Genomic DNA, 13,346 nt, shown 5'->3' with positions numbered 1-13,346 from the left:
CTGGGGTTAGGTCAGTATAACTGCGTTGCTCAGGGGTGTGGATTTTTCAATGTTAGGAAGAGGTTTATAAATTGTAGAGAGATCCTGCCAACTGTTATCCAGTCAATATTCTATTCCATCAATTTCAGTGCATCATCTTAAACAGATGTTTATCAACATCTATAAATTAAAATCAAATCCTCCCAAGCCTACACATATGTAGGTACATAAACTGCAAAAACTTCAGTGAAGTTGCATCCACTTACCCCAGGTCTGAATTTTGGCCTTTGACTACAAGGTTGTTACAGTGTGTTTGTCAAGGCAATTCACATACAGATTATACTTCACTTGGCCCATTTAGGTTGGTTAAGCCATTTGGCTATATTAGTCAGGCTTGAAACCAGGTGCTCCACTAATCACATAAACACTTTAATCCCCTTAATTCAGCTTCCTCTCATTTCTTTCTAACCAATGACATTCATTTCTTATGCATCTTCATTGTCTGACCCTTCTTGAGTTTGGCTCTCTCAAAGAGTTAACCTATTGTAGAGCTTTACTGTATGATGCTGTCAAGGAACACTTTCCAGTTTAATAGCATGATGAGTAACATTTCTTATTACTAATAACCTCAAAGAGCAGGAAATAAAGTGCACTTATGCCCCATTGATTGTAAAATTGCCGCCTGTATGTAAAGAAAGGTTATGTTTGGATTTTCTTATTTTAAACACAAGAATATTGATGTTTTATTTTAGAAGAATTGCCAAACTTTGTAGAGAAGAAAACAGTCATGTTTTGGACCTACCAATCTCTGTGAATCAAAGTTACCGATTGTGAAAAAGTTGTTTAAGGAAAGCATTGTGAAACAGCATTCAATGTCAAAGTCGACATTGTCCAAAGAATTAATTTTTAGGGCTTTTTTGTGGAAGAGAAGAGGAGAAATGGATCAGCTCAGAAAGGTACTAATACCACAGGGAGTCCCATGCACTTCTACGCTTTATTCATAAAGTTGGGTGCAGTCTGAATTTGGCATTTAGGCTGAGTGTAAAAACTCAGTGTTATGAAGGTACTTGGGGTGGCTTCAAGCTATAGCATGAATTGGACCTTTTGCCCTACCTGGGTGTTGAAAGCCATCAAATAATTACTGGAGCCACTGCTAATTGAGATTTAACGGTTTTTGTAAGTGGAAGGCACATGCTCATAATTCTTAAAGCATTTATTGAGGCCCCTACTCAAGAAAATATCTTTTTCCAGAGATTATCACTGGTTGGTTTCTTAATTTCCCTTATCCTGTCCAATTGGGGTTTAAGCACAGGTATGGGCTAGAAACAGCTTTAGTGCCATTAGTCGATGATTTCCGCCTTGCAGTGGATGAACCTAGAACACCTATGCCCACCAGATCAGTCAGCAGCTTTTGAAATCATTGACTATGAGGTTCCACTAACTTGCCTACTGACCTGGCAGGCATGAATTCTGTTTGGAGTGGTCCCATCTTTGAGAGATCCGAAAGTTACAATTCCACAACAACTCCTATGAAGGAGATAGGAGGGGCTGACAGTACAGTACAGACACCTGACCAACATGCAAATGAGGCCCTTGGAAGAGTTAGTGAGGAGATATGGGCTGTGATATGATCATTATGTTAAACATCACCCTGTAGTTGGAAGAAATTATACTGGGGCTCCTGGCAGAGCATGCAACCAACATTTCAACTACAGGCAAGGACTCAGAGGATGTGGCCATGAGCACTGTTCACATTCTGCTTCCAAACGAACCTTGCCACAATTATCTATGCCTCTATCACCTGCAGTAATGCAGCTAACTTGAGCCTATTAAGAGACCACTTAAACTATACCTATTCAGAAAAGGAGAGTCCACTCATTAAATGGAGCATTACATAAATGCTTTAGGATCTACATTGACTGACAAAAGGTTAAAAATAATGCCCTAAATTTCACCCAGAAACCTATCTACAGAGTGGAACAATTTAAATCACCTTCATTTAATCTTTTTTTAAAGCATTTATTTAAACTAGGCTTTGTAAAGCTAATTTGAAATATCATCAATTTTAATCTAAAGTTAAAATTGGTTGAATTGCTTTTTTTTACAAAATTCCACTGTCAGAACCTGCCCCAGTCCCTCTCTTTGCACAGACACCAGTCTTGTGAGTAAACAACTAATGGATCCCACACGTGTTTAAGTCATCTGAGCCTCCTCCACCCCCACAGACCAAGTCATGACTAGTCACTTTTCCTAGGAATATGGAACAGCTTTCATGTGAGGAGAGATTAATTAAGACCGGGATTTTTCAGCTTGGAAAAGAGATGACTAAAAAGGGATATGATAGAGGTCTATAAAATTGTGAATGGTGTGGAGAAAATCATAGTATCATAGGAATGGAAGGGACCTCGAGAGGTCATCTAGTCCAGTCCCTTGCACTCATGGCAGGACTAAGTGTTATCTAGACCATTCCTGAGAGGTGTCTGTCTAAACTGCTCTTAAAAATCTCCAATGATGGAGGTTCCACAACCTCCCTTGGCAATTTATTCCAGTGCTTACCTACCCTGACAGTTACTAAGTTTTTCCTAATATCCAACCTAAACCTCCCTTACTGCAATTTAAGCTCATTGTTTCTTGTCCTATCCCCAGAGGTTAAGAACAATTCTTCTCCCTTCTATTTGTTACAACCTTTTATGTACTTGAGAAAACTGTTATATCCCCTCTCAGCCTTGTCTTTTCCAGACTAAAAAAAATATAATTTTTTTTCAATCTTCCCTCAAAGGTCATGTTTTCCCGATCTTTAGTCATTTTTTGTCGCTCTTCTCTGGACTCTCTCCAATTTGTCCTCATCTTTCCTGACATGTGGTGCCCAGCACTGGACACAGTATTTCGGTTGAGGCCTAATCAGAGCAGAGTAGAGCAGATGATTTACTTTTTGCATCTGGCTTACAACACTCCTGCTTCTACATCACAGAATTGTTCACCTTTTTTGCAACAGTGTTATGCTGTTGACTCATATTTAGCTTGTGGTCCACTATGACCCCCAGATCCCCTTCCACAGTATTCCTTCCTAGGCAGTCATTTCCCATTTTGTATGTGTGCAACAACTGATTGTCCTTATTGAATTTCATCCTATTTACTTCAGCCCATTTCTCCAGTTTGTCCAGATCATTTTGAATTTTAATCCTATCTTCAAAACACTTGCAACTCCAGCGTGGTATCGTCTGCAAACTCTGGGAACAGTTTTCCAACCAGTTTTGCACCCACTTTATAGTAGCTCCATCTAGGTTGTATTTCCCTAGTTTGTTTATGAGGTCATGCAAGATAGTATCAAAAGCTTTACTAAAGTCAAGATATACCACATCTACTGCTTCTTCCCTATCCACAGGCTTGTTACCCTGTCAAAGAAAGGGTTGGTTTGACACGATGGGTTCTTGATAAATCCATGCTGTTACTTATCACATTATCTTCTAACTATCTGCAAACTGATTGCTTAATTATTTGCTCCATTATCTTTCCGGGTACAGAAGTTAAGCTGACTGGTCTGTAATTCCCTCGATTGTCCTTATTTCCCTTTTCATAGATGGGCACAATATTTGCTCTCTTCCAGTCTTCTGGAATGTCTCCTGTCTTCCATGACTTTCTAAAGGTAATCACTAATGGCTCAGATGACTCCTCAGTCAGTTCCTTGAAAAAAGAAAAGGAGTACTTGTGGCACCTTAGAGACTAACCAGTTTATTTGAGCATGAGCTTTCGTGAGCTACAGCTCACTTCATTGGATGCATAGCTATAGCTCACGAAAGCTCATGCTCAAATAAACTGGTTAGTCTCTAAGGTGCCACAAGTACTCCTTTTCTTTTTTCTTTTTACGAATACAGACTAACACGGCTGTTACTCTGAAACCTGTCAGTTCCTTGAGTATTCTAGGATGCATTTAATCAGGGCCTGGTGACTTGAAGATATCTAATTTGCCTAAGTAATTTTTAACTTGTTCTATTCCTATGAAAATGAATAAGGAAAAGTTAGTTAGTCCTTCATGTAGCACAGGAACCGGGTGTCATCTAATGAAATTAATAAGCAGAAGGTTTAAAACAAACAGAAGGAAGTATTTATTCACACAACACACAGTCTACCTGTGGAACTCCTTGCCAGAGGATGTTGTGAACGCCAAGACTAGAGGGGAAGGAATAGCTCAGTGGTTTGAGCATTGGCCTGCTAAACCGAGGGTTGAGAGTTCAATCCTTGGGGGGGCCATTTAGGGATCTGGGGCAACAACTGGGGATTGGGCCTGCTTTGAGCAGCAGGGGATTGGACTAGATGACCTCCTGAGGTCCCTTCCAACCTGATATTCTATGATTCTAACAGGGTTCAAAAAAGTACTAGGTAAGTTCATGGAGAATAGGTTCATCAATGGCTAGTAACCAGGATGGTCAGGAATGCAACACTATGCTCTTTTGAGTGTCCCTAGCCCCTGTTTGCCAGAAGCTGGGAGTGTCGTCCACTCCCAGGGGATGGGATCACTCAATGACTGGCTGTTCCCTCTGAAGCACCTGGCATTGGCTACTGTCATAAGACAGGATACTGGGCTAGACGGACGATTGGTCTAATGCAGTATGGCCATTCTTACATTCAAGCTGTGGGTCTCAGGACAGTTCCCTGGTGCATACCGCTGACCTTAAAAGACCCCAGCACCCCTCTCTTGGAACTTTGGGCTTTGTAGCCCAGCTGCCTTACACACCAGAATCAGTGCCTCAACTCTTCTAAATGCTAATACATGTGTCACCAGCTGCTTCTAAACGGATCCCTCAGAGTGTCACCTCGCTGCAGGTGCTCTGATCTTCTCCATTAACCCCTTCAGGGACAACATGACAGGCAATCAAAGAATACAGGCTTAGCAAAGGAATCTCTTAACCACAGGCATTTTACTCTTAACAGCACTACATGGTTACAGGTCTTTGAAAAAACAAAATCCCAAATGCAGCCCACCCCTTTTCTCTGATCTCACTCTTCCTCTAACTGCTGGATTTGGTCAACATCCTTCGGCTAGACAGCCCTTCCTGCCACCTGGCCTGGTCTTCCAGCAGATGTCTGTGAACGTTACCCCTTAAATATAATCTTTGATCCATTTTAGCTGTATGCCCAGTCTGAGGAACTCCAGCCCCTTCCCCCAGCCAAACTTCTGTGTAGAATGTTCGTTGTTCTTGTATATGGGCCAGTAACTCAGAGACCGTATTGATAGACTGCTCTGTACCAGCTTCCCAAACAGTAATTCAACTAGGTGTTGAGCCTCTACTACAAAATGGATGCTCTAATCCAGGGGTTCTCTAACTTCATTGTAGCGCAACCTCCTTCTGAAAACAAAAATTACTACAGGACCCCAGGAGAGGGGACCGAAGCCTGGGCCCCCCCCAGGCCTCGCCATCCTGGGGAGTGTGGGTGGCAAAGCCAAAGCCCCACCTCCTCTGGCTAGGGAGCCAAAGCCCAAAGGCTTCAGCCCCAGGAAGGGGGCCTGTAACTTCAGCCCTGCCACCCAGGGCTGAAGCAAGTCAAAGCCAGCCCTGGCGACCCCATTAAAATGGGGTTGCAACCCGCAGTTTGAGAATCACCGCTCTAATCCACAAGGAAAGTTACAATATATCATGACGGTCATGCTCCTAAATGAAGATTACGGCGCAAAGTGGAGCCTCTAAAAAGAAAAGGTGTTCTCACAACAAAATGGAGTTCAGAATTTGACACAGTCATTCCCAAATCTGTCAAACGTTATTAGTAGGATATTTGAAATTCACAAAACTGTTATAGGCAAAAAACACAAAATATTGAAACTTAAGAACATAAGAACTGTCATACTGGAACAGACCAAAGGCCCATCTAGCCCAGTACCCTGTCTTCTGACCGTGGTCAATGCCAGGTGCTTCAGAGGGAATGAACGGAACCGGTAATCATCAAGTGATCCATCCTGTCGCCTATTCCCAGCTTCTGGCAAACAGAGGATAGGGACACCATCCCAGTCCACTCTTGGTAATAGCCACTGATGGGCCTGTCCTCCATGAATTTATCTAGTTTTCTGAACTCTGTTATAATCTTGTCCTTCACAACATCCTCTGGTAAGGATTTCCACAGGTTGACTGTGCACTGTGTGAAAAAAATACTTCCTTTTGTTTTAAGCCTGCTGCCTATTAATTTCATTTGATGACCCTTAGTTCTTGTGTTAGAAGGAGTAAACAACAACACTTCCTTATTTACTTGCTCCACAGCAGTTATGATTTTATAGACCTCTATCACATCCCCGCCTTAGTCGTCTCTTTTCCAATTTGAAAAGTCCCCATCTTATTAATCTCTCCTCATATGGCAGGCGTTCCATACCACTACTAATTTTTGTTGCCCTTTTCTGAACCTTTTCCAATTCCAATATATCTTTTTTGAGATGGGTCGACTACATCTGCACACAGTATTCAAGATGTTGGCATACCACGGATTTATATAGAAGCAATATGATATTTTGTGTCTTATTAACTATCCCTTTCTTAATGATGCCCAACATTCTGTTCGCTTTTTTGACTGCCGCTGCATATTGAGTGGATGTTTTCAGAGAACTATCCACGACTCCAAGATCTCTTTCTTGCATGGTAACAGCTAATTTAGACCCCATCATTTTATATGTATAGTTAGGATTATGTTTTCCAATGTGCATTACTTTGCATTTATCAACACTGAATTTCATCTGGCATTTGGTTGCCCAGTCACCCAGTTTTGAAAGATCCTTTTGTAGCCCTTCATAATCTACCTGTGATTTAACTATCTCATCATCTGCAAATTTTGCCACCTCACTATTTGCCCCTTTTTCCAGATCATTTATGAATATGTTGAATAGGACTGGGCCCAGTACAGACCTCTGGGGGACACCACTATTTACCTCTCCATTCTGAAAACTGACCATTTATTCCTACCCTTTCTTTCCTATCTTTTAACCAGTTACCAATCCGTGAGAGGGCCTTCCCTCTTATCCCATAGCAGCTTACTTTGCTTAAGAGCCTTTGGTGAGGGACCTTGCCAAAGGCCTTCTGAAAATCCAAGTACAATATATCCACTGGATCCCCCTTGTCCAATTGCTTGTTGACCCCCTCAAATAATTCTAGTAGAATGGTGAGGCATTATTTCCCTTTACAAAAGTGATGTTGACTCTTCTCTAACAAATTATGTGCATCTAGGTGTCTGACAATTTTGTTCTTTACTATAGTTTCAATCAGTTTGCTTGGTACTGAAGTTGGGTTTACCAGCCTGTAATTGCTGGAATCACTTCTGGAGCCCTTTTTAAAAATTGGCGTCTCATTAGCTACCCTCCAGTCATTTGGTACAGAAGCACTACAGTTAGTAGTTCCATTTGAGTTCCTTCAGAACTCTTGAGTGAATACCATCTGGTCCTGGTGACTTATTACTGTTAAATCTATCAATTTGTTCCAAAACCTCCTCTAATGACACCTCAATCTGGGACTGTTCCTCAGATTTGTCACCTAAAAAGAATGGCTCAGGTTTGGGAATCTCCCTCACATTCTCAGCCATGATGACCGATGCAATGAATTCATTTAGTTTCTCCGCAATGGCCTTATCGTCCTTGAGTCCTCCTTTAGCAACTATGTAACTTTAGCCACATGAATAGTCCTACTGATTTCAGTGGAACTACTCATATATTTAAAGTTAAGCATGCGTATAATAAGTGTTTGCACCACCAGGGATAAAGTTGTATTTTTATTCTAAAAAGTGTTAGTGGCATAAAATGTTTGACATTTCAAATCAAAATTGCTCCAGAATTAACAAGTGTTATTCATACTTTCCGTACACAGAAGTTAACTTTTTAAACACACAGGCCAAAACTTTCAAAAAAAACAGAAGCCTAAGTTTAGGTGCTTAAGTATGGGTTTAGGAGCCTATAAGTATGGTTTTCAAAAGCAAGCTTCATTGACTTCAAACTGCAAACACTGATGAAAGCAAAGAATTTCAGCTTTCTTGACTTGTGGCAGTTCAATATACTGAAAGATGGTGCTGAATGCAAGCATAGCATGGACTTGTGTTTTTTTCACTGAAAGGATGTTAATGAAACACTGGATTTATCTTTTTCAACACGCACAGCATTTTAAGCATGAAACTTCTTAGGAAAAAGTTCTCTATGCAAAATCCTAAATTCTAACAGCTGGGAAACTAAACAAAAGTAGAAAACACTCATGTTAGCAATTAAATACTACAAAATAGGAAAACAGGAAAAAACTAGAACTATGCAAATAAAAATATCTGAGTTTTAAAACCAGATTTAGAAAATTGAGTCATTTTTATCCATGCTGCCTATCTTTCCTCATGCAGTACAACCACAGTTGAGTCTAACAGAGGTGCTTCAGCACCCTTCTTTATACACAAGATGGAAAGCCACTCTCTGCAAGACCACCTTGACTTTGGAATTTGCTCCCATACCTGAGAAGTTTGCACATGCTGCAAAGCTCATCTTTTCCCTAGGCTTTTAGGGAGGGAAATGGATTGAAAGAATGTATTAAGTTAGAGACTTATTTTATGTTAATATAGACAATAAACATCCAGAGCACATGACGGACACACAGGTTGTCATATGTCAAAATAAATTTAACAAAAACGTAAACAGCAAAAATATAGAGAAGCTGCAGAACAGCAAAATAAATGGGTAGGCCTATGCAATGAAAATACCTCAAAGCAATTCTATCAACCAGGTTTCAATTTGATTCAAAAGATTAACTACTTAAAAAAAAGCAAAAAGTGATGCTCACTGGGAAGCTGAGAAGTGAAGTGATCATGAACTTCACTGTATTTTGAATATCTTGATGCCTTTGCAGACTGCCTGTAGTATGCACAATGAAAGTTGTCTTTATTGCACTGCTAATGTCAAGTGCAATGTATGAATGCAGTAGTCCGGAGCTGTATCCAAACTGGGCTTTCAGGTATACTTGAACAACTGACAGCCAACACAGCTTCATCCCTTGGTGCTCCCTCTCAGCCAGTGTTGAAATGGCTGTCTCCCTGTGTGGACAGGATCAACAGCACTCAACGCCTGTTGCAGCAAAGCATGCCACACCCCTTAATTCTATCACAATGATTAACTTTTGACTCTGAGCCACACAAATAGCACAATCACTTTCAACATCAGTTGAAGGGAACAAGCAGTGTTTAGCAAGGTTGGCCAATGTAGATGAAAATTCTAGTATAGACACAAAATTAGTCCATGGTAGCCATGTTAATCACATTAAAGCATGTATTTCCCCCACTCTCAATACATTTGATGTAAATTTAGCCATGAAAAGATACTGGTCAGCTAGAACCTGAAGTCCTCTATCTGTAAGTAGCATATATGTAAAGGGATAAACACCAAAATTATTCTTGCCCCACTACTGCTATTCAAATATCAAGCAGAACATTTTGGTAACACCCTTTTAACGGCAGGAGTAAACAGAATGATGAAACTAGAAGATTCCACAGCAGTTAGAGAGGAGATTTCCAAGGAAAGAGCGGTGACAAAACCTGAACCCACTCTGGGTTGAAAGACAGAAAGAGGAGAGGTAGCAAAGAAGAACTAACAGATAGGGTGGATGAGAACCACCATGTTAGGGAAATGACAAGAGGAGAAAGCACAAAAAAGGCAACAGAATCTGAGAGAAACACACAGTGACTGAAACCCATCTGTAAAGGTCAGTGAGTTGCTGGCTTCTCTCATGCTGAATCGAAGGCATAGAAAGAGGCTGAGCTACTATTTGATCCATCTTAATTAAATATAGACATTATAACTTATTAAAGGAAAATAAATGAATGGTCTAAAACAGAAACAGACCTAGGAATGACAAAGAGGTATTTAAACATGAGCATTAGAAATGGGAATTATGGGTCATCCCTACCCAGATAAACATGAGCAGTGCCACTACATTTTAACTTCTAGATATACTTCATAACTGCTCTGGAGAGATCACCTCCAAGAACCAGAGGATAGTTCAGTCTCCAAATTCCTCTCTTTCCGGATACTTGAGAGAATCAACTAAGATGGTGACATGGATTACAGTCTTCTAGGAAAGTGAACTGAAACTATTCATTTCACATGGCCAAACAGATGTTATATGCCAGTGATGGTCACTGACACAGCCCTAGACATTACTGAATAAGGAGGTGAAAGACTCCATATTCCATTTGCCCAATCATTTAGTCCTCTCTCATAAGTAGTACTGTTCATCAATTACCAATAAACAATTAACATAAAAAGAGGAGTCACACTGTACTTTAGAATTGCAAAGCCATCCGTGTCTGTAGTCATTTCACATGTAAAAGTTAATCCTGCAACTGGAAATGAACCCTGGATCACCTTATGCAACTCTTATCCTCCAAGCAGACTATCAAGACAGACAAATTTTAAATATATCTTTATAGGTAGCAGCGGTAGCAGCCCAACAGCTTAGTTTTCCCAACACCTTCCATTATAAATATTCTGTTAGTGGCATACAACTTTGCAAAACCAACTGTCCAGGGTGAAGTTTTCCATGCTGAGTGTCTGCCTCAGGCTGATCTTTAAGTTTGAACTAAAATGGTTCATCCTTTTCTCAGGACAAGGTTAGGGAAAACAACAAATGCAGCAGAGATCCTACAATCTCATTCACTACACAACCCTGATTCACGCCTAGAGCACAGAATAAGGCAGGGGACCCATGGAAAAAAATAAAAGGTGATCATGCAATTAAAGACTATCACAATGCACATGCATAAAGGGGCTGTATTAAGATTGCACAGGAAACCATAATTCTGGCATTTCCACATTTAGGGAAGGAGGGAGCATGTGTGTGTGAGCGTGCATGCGAGAGAGAGTCAGAAATAGACAAGAGACCAGAAGATTAAAAAGTGAGACCACCAAACTATTTCACTTGTGACGAAATCAGAAATTTGAACTAAGATCATTTGTAAGGCTAAAAGAGGCTGGATCAATCCATGTTGCCTAAAGTCAGATAGCTATTTGAGAAAGTTTTGTTTTGTTTTAATGTATAAAATAAGGAAATCTGAAGGAGGACTAGGAAGGCTACACTGCCTACGTTTAGTACTGATGCAAATCACTACTAGAACCTTGTGTCCAGTTCTGATGTTTACAATTCAAGAAAGATATTGATAAATTGGAGAGAGTTCAGAGAAGATCCACAATAATGATTAAAGCAGAGGTTCTGAAACTGGGAGTCCTGATTTCTCAGGGCAGGGGTGGCCAACCTGAGTCTCAGAAGGAGCCAGAATTTACCAATGTACATTGCCAAAGAGCCACAGCAATACGTCAGCAGCCCCCCGCCCATCAGCGCCCCCGCCCCACTCCCAGCACCTCCTGCCCACCAGCAGCCCCGCCAATCAGCACCTCCCCCTCCCTCCCCATCAGCTGTTTCATGGCATGCAGATGGGGAAGGGGAGGAGTGAGGGCACAGCAAACTCAGGGGAGGGGGTGGGAGGGGTGGAGTGGGGGCAGGGCCTGTGGCAGAGCCAGGGGTTGAGCAGTGAGCACCCCCCCCCCCGACACACTAGAAAGTTGGCACCTGTAGCTCAAGCCCTAGAGTCGGTGTCTATACAAGGAGCGCATATTAACTTCTGAAGAGCCACATGTGGCTCCGGAGCCACAGGTTGGCCACCCCTGCCTCGGGGTGTTGCAAGGTGTCAACCTCCACCATCAAGCCCTGCTTCGCCTCCAGCATTTAAAATAGTGTTAAATATTTTTAAAATGTGTTTTTAATTTATAAGGGGGTTGCACTCGTAGGTTTGCTGTGTGAAAGGGGTCACCAGTACAAAAGTTTCAGAACCACTGGATTAAAGGATTGGAAAACATGCATTATAATGAAAGACTCAAGAGCGCAATCTATTCATCTTAAGAAAGAGATCACAATCTATAAGCATCTACACAGAGACCAGAAGTTTGATAATGTATTATTCAATATAGCAGACAGAGGTAAAACAAGCCCCAGTGGTGGAAAGTTGAAGCTAGAAAAAGTCAGACCATAAATAAGGCAGACAATTTTAATGGTGATGGTAATTAAACACTGGAACAATTTGCCAAGGGTTGTGGTAAGATTTCTATCGATGGCAACTTTTAAAACAAGATCAGATGTTTTTCTAGTTCAAAAAAGGAATTCTCTCTTTAGAGCATATTTCAGAGAAGCTCTGTGGCCTGTGTTATACAGCTGGTCAGATTAGATAATACCAGTGTTCCCTCCTGTCTTTATCATCTGTGAATCTCAGAACACTCTTGGCCCACTCTGAAGCACAGATGTACTCTTCAGCCATGCATATTGCTTTCAGTGGTCACTATTACCCAGTCTCGTGATTCAAAGGGAGAATTTTTGAGGTTCTTTTCATTCAGCCACTAACAAAGAAGGTATCCTCATTGCACTTCGATGATATAAAACCATATATTATGAGGTAAGGACAAGTGGCCAGTGGATTAAAAAATAAAAAGATGCAATGGCTTTGTGTGAAACCCTCCTGGGTTCATTATCTAGATAACTGGGTTTTGTCTCCATGTGTCAAGAAGATATTCTGAAGGATTGGCTCACATGCTTCAGTTAAATAACTTATTAAGAAAGGGAACATCTTGAAAGAAGAGACAATAGTGCAGCTTTCATGCCCCTTTCAGTTCTCAGCGTCTCTGTTACAACTATCAATGAGATTATGAGTTATGACAGTAATTATATGGAAACCCATCTGCTGAAGACTGGTCTGAGACCACCTTTCTATATGGGATGTCTTGAAGCGTAAGGTGTTCTTAAGTTTTACACATTGCCTACACCTTTTCCCATTGGTTCAACGAGCACAGAGAAGGAAAAGTTACTTTGACGCAGAATTGGAGAAAGATACTATACTGCCTTTCATGATTGTGAACAAATCAGTTTCGAGGATCCTCATATGGCCAAATCAAAAACCCCTCTCCTAGCAATAGGCTAGGTATAATATGAATCAACAGGACTTAATTCAAAACCATGTCATTTGTATAGTGCCAACTGTGTGCCAGAAATATGAAAACCACCATCCCTACCTTCAAGAGTTTAAAAACTAGATAAACACAAACAGAAGAAAAAGGAAGCAACAAAAACAGTTAAATATATCATGTGCCCACAACTGTTTGGGGTATTTTCTAGAAAGGTAAAGATTCTACCATCTAGTCTGGTAACACTGATCAGATAAGAGGACTAAGGAGGAAAGGACACTGGTAAGGAGAGAGTTTTAAATAAGAGATTTAAGAGTGTGTGTCACAGAATTACTGGCCCCTTTAAGGGGAGATAGGCCAGCCACACCCATGCCATAATTAATTAGCAGCTTCCCAGCCTAGAGGGGTGGGTCTAAAGAGG

At 41.0% G+C, this 13,346-nt stretch overlaps 1 protein-coding gene across 1 annotated transcript in view; it reads right to left on the bottom strand.

Annotated features, from left to right (window-relative positions):
* Positions 1-8,783, bottom strand: part of ZMYM2 (zinc finger MYM-type containing 2) — a 151,350-nt gene extending 142,567 nt beyond the window's left edge. The window contains exon 1 of the mRNA XM_074957983.1: positions 8,766-8,783. The gene's annotated coding sequence lies outside the window, so the exon portion shown is untranslated. The remainder of the gene's footprint in view (positions 1-8,765) is intronic.
* Between the last annotated feature and the right edge of the window lie 4,563 nt (positions 8,784-13,346).

Source organism: Natator depressus, chromosome 1 (assembly GCF_965152275.1).
Source record: "Natator depressus isolate rNatDep1 chromosome 1, rNatDep2.hap1, whole genome shotgun sequence".
Taxonomy (NCBI): domain Eukaryota; kingdom Metazoa; phylum Chordata; order Testudines; family Cheloniidae; genus Natator; species Natator depressus.
The sequence above is the reverse complement of the archived record's forward strand: the minus strand, read 5'-3'. Positions and strand labels throughout refer to the sequence as shown.